General features: G+C 41.1%; 1 long non-coding RNA gene across 1 annotated transcript; it reads right to left on the bottom strand.

Moving 5' to 3' along the window:
• Positions 1-323: 323 nt before the first annotated feature.
• On the bottom strand, positions 324-1,431 carry LOC127338919 (uncharacterized). Its single transcript, XR_011754394.1, has 3 exons — positions 942-1,431; positions 684-734; positions 324-577 (listed from the first exon to the last, which is right to left on the bottom strand). It is a non-coding gene; the product is annotated as an uncharacterized lncRNA (long non-coding RNA).
• Between the last annotated feature and the right edge of the window lie 5,528 nt (positions 1,432-6,959).

The raw sequence follows: 6,959 nt of genomic DNA, 5'->3' as shown, positions 1-6,959 counted from the left end.
GTAATTTTGCCTTGTAGCCGCATGGTCTGCCATCACTCCATCAGTGTTACAAATATCGATAGAGATTACCATTAACATGTAAACAATACATGAAGGATTCGGCATGGTAAGGGAGCAAACTAAAACTGCCCAAAAGAGACAATGCTTAGTATTTATTCATGCAGACATTCCTTGGATCATCCTGATATATTCTGGATCACAAAAGAAGCTGACCAATCTAGCGATCGGTTACTCTGTATACAGGCAACAATATAACAAATTTAGGTAGGAGCCAGTGCACTCCTTAGATATCAGCATGCGTGGTTGATGATACCCTGCAGGTGGTTAAGAAATCAGCATCATTAGAAATATAATTACTGTGTTCAGGATTGTGATATACTGTACTAAAAACTTGGATAATTCTTTCATTGTTTATCCTCTTGCCTTCTTAGATGTCTGCTGCAGAATTGTTGCCTGAAATGCTGTTTGAGGATAAAAATAAAAAATGGCGAATGCGATGTTTGGTTGTATGTGATATGAGAAGACGCACAAACTCTGCTTCTGTTGTTTGTCACTCTGGAAGATCTACCCTCCTCCACTGCAGCATCAAAAAATTCATTTGTGAAAAATTGTACGATTTACTGTGAAATCGTTCGTCTTTTGTTTGGTTCAGGAGTGATGACAGGTTGTGACTGAATGCCTACCTTGATGGCTCGCGGGGTTTTCAGAACTTTCGGGTTATCCATCTTTGCAACCTGCACCCAGATATTGGCCTATAGAGTTATATTTTGGTCTCTAGGCAATCTGTTTTAACAAATGAGTTTGATGGAAAATTTCAGGTGAACAAATTCCAATGTAACAAATGAATTCCAGGGGGCGCTCAACGGAAAAAATACATGTAAAAAAAAATTGAAGATGCATCTGCTGATTCAATGTAAATTAAGAGATGAAAACTTGTGTACCTCCAAGCAGGTACTGCTGTATGCCAAACACATGATGACAACCTTTTTCTTCTTGCTTGAGCGGCCAAGATTCACAATCCAATCGAAACCCAATTAAATCAGTGGGCTTGAGTGAGCAGTACGCATAATCCAATAAAAATTCAATCAAATAGAGGGGGAGGCAAAATGTCAAGTAGCTTTCAAGCGGAAGTGCTACCTACCAGATTGATAAACACCGGTGAGGTGATAAAAATAGAAAGGGAGAAAGAAAATCTGGAGGAACACCTACCCAAGAGAAGACCGGTGCCATAGATGGCGATTTGAGCAGGCGGGGCGCTGGCTGTTCATGGCAACACGGCTGGCTTTTTAAACTTGAAGGCGGCGGCTCAGTTTCTTGGGAATTTGAAGAGGCAATGATGGTTGGTGAATGCTGGGAGGCCATAGGTCGTTGTGGGGAGCATTTGTGGCCATGAAGTCACGGCGGCGGCGAGCACTACCAGGGAAACATGGCCGGCACTTTTTTCTACATGAACGGGGAGCGAACTAAATCGGAAACTGCAAAGAAAAATGCTTCGTAAAAGGGACATGTCTCATCCAGCCCATTTAGGGGCATTGCGTCCAGTATAGCCCATCTATATGCATTGCTTCCAGTACAGCCCAGCCTACGCAGCAAAAAAATGGATCTCCAGCCCACGTGAATGAAACGCCAGAAACGCAAATGACTCATCACGGGGCTGAATTAAGGGCGACGTGGACACACCAGAATGCAGCAAAATCAGCTAGTGGGGGACTCCTATTTAGAGATAAAAGATGTGTTATTTATGATCTTGCATGCTCTCCGTTATTAGTAGATGCTCTGGCCAAGTTGATGCTAGTAACTCCAAGAGGGAGTATTTATGCTCGATAGTGGGTTCATGTCTCCGTGAATCTGGAGGGGTGACAAGAACCTCTAAGGTTATGGATGTGATGTTGCCACTAGGGATAAAACATTGGTGCTATGTTCAAGGATGTAGTCACTGATTACATTACGCGCAATACTTAATGCAATTGTCTGTTGTTAGCAACTTAATACTGGAGGGGGTTTGGATGATAACCTGAAGGTGGACTTTTTAGGCATAGATGCATGCTGGATGGCGGTCTATGTACTTTGTCGTAATGCCCAATTAAATCTCACTATACTCATCATAATATGTATGTGCATGGTCATGCCCTCTTTATTTGTCAATTGCCCAACTGTAATTTGTTCACCCAACATGCTGTTTATCTTATGGGAGAGACACCTCTACTGAACTGTGGACCCCGGTCCAATTCTCTATACTGAAATACAATCTACTGTAATATCGTTTCTACCGTTTTCGCAAACAATCATCTTCCACACAATACGGTTAATCCTTTGTTACAGCAAGCCGGTGAGATTGACAACCTCACTGTTTCGTTGGGGCAAAGTACTTTGGTTGTGTTGTGCAGGTTCCACGTTGGCGCCGGAATCTCTGGTGTTGCGCCGCACTACATCCCGCCGCCATCAACCTTCAACGTGCTTCTTGACTCCTACTGGTTCGATTAAACCTTGGTTTCTTACTGAGGGAAACTTGCCGCTGTGCGCATCACACCTTCCTCTTGGGGTTCCCAACGGACGTGTCAACCACACGCATCAAGCAAATTTCTGGCGCCGTTGCCGGGGAGAACAAGACACGCTGCAAGGGGAGTCTCCACTTCTCAATCTCTTTACTTTGTTTTTGTCTTGCTTAGTTTTATTTACTACTTTGTTTGCTGCACTAAATCAAAATACAAAAAAAATAGTTGCTAGTTTTACTTTATTTGCTATCTTGTTTGCTATATCAAAAACACAAAAAAATTAGTTACTTGCATTTACCTTACTTGATTCATCATGTTTCCTTTTAATTTTACCACGAAAGACATACCGGTAGGACGTGGGTCTATAATTGGGAGAAATAATATAGAAGAATTCTTCAACCATGTTAGTACCGTTGACGATTTTGAGGATAGACACTTGGTAGACCTTGCCCCTACCTATGAAATTGCTGCTGCTGCTTTAGTTCGCATGTTGGAAACTAAATTTGTTAATCTCAATCCTATAATCCAACACATGTTTCTCACACTTGGTGATATGGAAGAAGGGGAAAAGAAAGATTTTGTTTTAGAAACCCTTCTTAGAGAATTTGGTGGTATAGCGAGAGAGGCTAGAAAGGTCTTTGCTAAATTTAATATGCTTGGTTCTTACACCAATTTTGTTAGTCTCCTTAAAAAGATGGATATGGATAGAATAAAGTACACTAATAATATTAATGATGGAGGGGAGATCAAAGCACCAATACCATGTAAACTCTTAGCTATGAATGATGCACTAGAAAATAACTATGCTTGGCTTGTTCCTGAAAATTTGTTTGATGAGAATAGCACGCCTAAGACTAATGAAAAGGGAGATGCTAAAACTTATGTATCTAATATACTATGCCTGGTTGAGAAAACTCCACACCCCGCTGAGAATGCACCACCCTTTGATGATACTTGATACACACTTTCTGCGCCTAGCTGAAAGGCGTTAAAGAAAAGCGCTTATGGGAGACAACCCATGTTTTTACCTACAGTACTTTGTTTTTATTTTGTGTCTTGGAAGTTGTTTACTACTGTAGCAACCTCTCCTTATCTTAGTTTGGTGTTTTATTGTGCCAAGTAAAGTCGTTGATAGAAAAGTTCATACTAGATTTGGATTACTGCGCAGAAACAGATTTCTTTGCTGTCACGAATCTGGGCTGTTTTCTCTGTAGGTAACTCAGAAAATTATGCCAATTTACGTGAGTGATCCTCAGATATGTACGCAACTTTCATTCAATTTTAGCATTTTCATTTGAGCAAGTCTGGTGCCTCGATAAAATACGTCAATACGAACTGTTCTGTTTTGACAGATTCTGCCTTTTATTTCGCATTGCCTCTTTTGCTATGTTGGACGAATTTCTTTGATCCATTAATGTCCAGTAGCTTTATGCAATGTCCAGAAGTGTTAAGAATGATTGTGTCACCTCTGAACATGTTAATTTTTATTGTCGCTAACCCTCTAATGAGTTGTTCTAAGTTTGGTGTGGAGGAAGTTTTCAAGGATCAAGAGAGGAGTATGATGCAACATGATCAAGGAGAGTGAAAGCTCTAAGCTTGGGGATGCCCCGGTGGTTCACCCCTGCATATATCAAGAAGACTCAAGCGTCTAAGCTTGGGGATGCCCAAGGCATCCCCTTCTTCATCGACAACATTATCAGGTTCCTCCCCTGAAACTATATTTTTATTCCATCACATCTTATGTGCTTTGCTTGGAGCGTCGGTTTGTTTTTGTTTTTTGTTTTGTTTGAATAAAATGGATCCTAGCATTCACTTTATGGGAGAGAGACACGCTCCGCTGTAGCATATGGACAAGTATGTCCTTAGTTTCTACTCATAGTATTCATGGCGAAGTTTCTTCTTCGTTAAATTGTTATATGGTTGGAATTGGAAAATGATACATGTAGTAATTGCTATTAATGTCTTGGGTAATGTGATACTTGGCAATTGTTGTGCTCATGTTTAAGCTCTTGCATCATATGCTTTGCACCCATTAATGAAGAAATACATAGAGCATGCTAAAATTTGGTTTGCATATTTGGTTTCTCTAAGGTCTAGATAATTTCTAGTATTGAGTTTGAACAACAAGGAAGACGGTGTAGAGTCTTATAATGTTTACAATATGTATTTTATGTGAGTTTTTCTGCACCGGTTCATCCTTGTGTTTGTTTCAAATAAGCCTTGCTAGCCTAAATCTTGTATCGAGAGGGAATACTTCTCATGCATCCAAAATACTTGAGCCAACCACTATGCCATTTGTGTCCACCATACCTACCTACTACATGGTATTTCCCGCCATTCCAAAGTAAATTGCTTGAGTGCTACCTTTAAAATTCTATCATTCACCTTTGCAATATATAGCTCATGGGACAAATAGCTTAAAAACTATTGTGGTATTGAATATGTAATTATGCACTTTATCTCTTATTAAGTTGCTTGTTGTGCGATAACCATGTTCACTGGGGACGCCATCAACTACTCTTTGTTGAATTTCATGTGAGTTGCTATGCATGTTCGTCTTGTCTGAAGTAAGAGCGATCTACCACCTTATGGTTAAGCATGCATATTGTTAGAGAAGAACATTGGGCCGCTAACTAAAGCCATGATCCATGGTGGAAGTTTCAGTATTGGACATATATCCTCAATCTCATATGAGAAAATTATTAATTGTTGTTACATGCTTATGCATAAAAGAGGAGTCCATTATCTGTTGTCTATGTTGTCCCGGTATGGATGTCTAAGTTGAGAATAATCAATAGCGAGAAATCCAATGCGAGCTTTCTCCTTAGACCTTTGTACAGGCGGCATAGAGGTACCCCTTTGTGACACTTGGTTAAAACATGTGCATTGTGATGATCCGGTAGTCCAAGCTAATTAGGACAAGGTGCGGGCACTATTAGTATACTATGCATGAGGCTTGCAACTTGTAAGATATAATTTACATGATACATATGCTTTATTACTACCGTTGACAAAATTGTTTCATGTTTTCAAAATCAAAAGCTCTAGCACAAATATAGCAATCGATGCTTTTCCTCTATGGAGGACCATTCTTTTACTTTCAATGTTGAGTCAGTTCACCTATTTCTCTCCACCTCAAGAAGCAAACACTTCTGTGAACTGTGCATTGATTCCTACATATTTGCTTATTGCACTTATTATATTACTCTATGTTGACAATATCCATGAGATATACATGTTACAAGTTGAAAGCAACCGCTGAAACTTAATCTTCCTTTGTGTTGCTTCAATGCTTTTACTATGAATTATTGCTTTATGAGTTAACTCTTATGCAAGACTTATTGATGCTTGTCTTGAAGTACTATTCATGAAAAGTCTTTGCTTTATGATTCACTTGTTTACTCATGTCATATACATTGTTTTGATCGCTGCATTCACTACATATGCTTTACAAATAGTATGATCAAGGTTATGATGGCATGTCACTCCGAAATTATCTCGTGTTATCGCTTTACTCGCTCGGGACGAGCAGAACTAAGCTTGGGGATGCTGATACGTCTCCGACGTATCGATAATTTCTTATGTTCCATGCCACATTATTGATGTTATCTACATGTTTTATGCACACTTTATGTCATATTTGTGCATTTTCTGGAACTAACCTATTAACAAGATGCCGAAGTGCCGCTGTCGTTTTTCGCTATTTTTGGTTTCGTAAATCCTAGTAACGAAATATTCTCGGAATTGGACGAAATCAACGCTCGTGGTCCTATTTTGCCACGAAGCTTCCGTAAGTCCGAAGAGGAGACGAAGTGGGGCCACGAGGTGGCCGGACTACAGTGGCGGCGCGGCCCAAGCCCCGGCCGCGCCGGCCTGTAGTGTGGGCCCCTCGTGCCGCCTCCCCGACCTGCCCTTCCGCCTACTTAAAGCCTCCGTTGCGAAACCCCCGCATCGAGAGCCACGATACGGAAAACCTTCCAGAGACGCCGCCGCCGCCGATCCCATCTCGGGGGATCCAGGAGATCACCTCCGGCACCCTGCCGGAGAGGGGATTCATCTCCCGGAGGACTCTATGCCGCCATGGTCGCCTCCGGAGTGATGTGTGAGTAGTCTACCCCTGGACTATGGGTCCATAGCAGTAGCTAGATGGTTGTCTTCTCCCCATTGTGCTTCATTGTCGGATCTTGTGAGCTGCCTAACATGATCAAGATCATCTATCTGTAATTCTATATGTTGCGTTTGTTGGGATCCGATGAATAGAGAATACTTGTTATGTTGATTATCAAAGTTATGTCTATGTGTTATTTATGATCTTGCATGCTCTCCATTATTAGTAGATGCTCTGGCCAAGTTGATGCTAGTAACTCCAAGAGGGAGTATTTATGCTCAATAGTGGGTTCATGTCTCCGTGAATCTGGAGGGGTGACAAGAACCTCTAAGGTTATGGATGTGCTGTTGCCACTA

This window comes from Lolium perenne, chromosome 3, assembly GCF_019359855.2.
Source record: "Lolium perenne isolate Kyuss_39 chromosome 3, Kyuss_2.0, whole genome shotgun sequence".
In the NCBI taxonomy this organism is placed as follows: Eukaryota; Viridiplantae; Streptophyta; class Magnoliopsida; order Poales; family Poaceae; genus Lolium; species Lolium perenne.
This window is presented reverse-complemented; position numbering and strand designations above follow the sequence as displayed.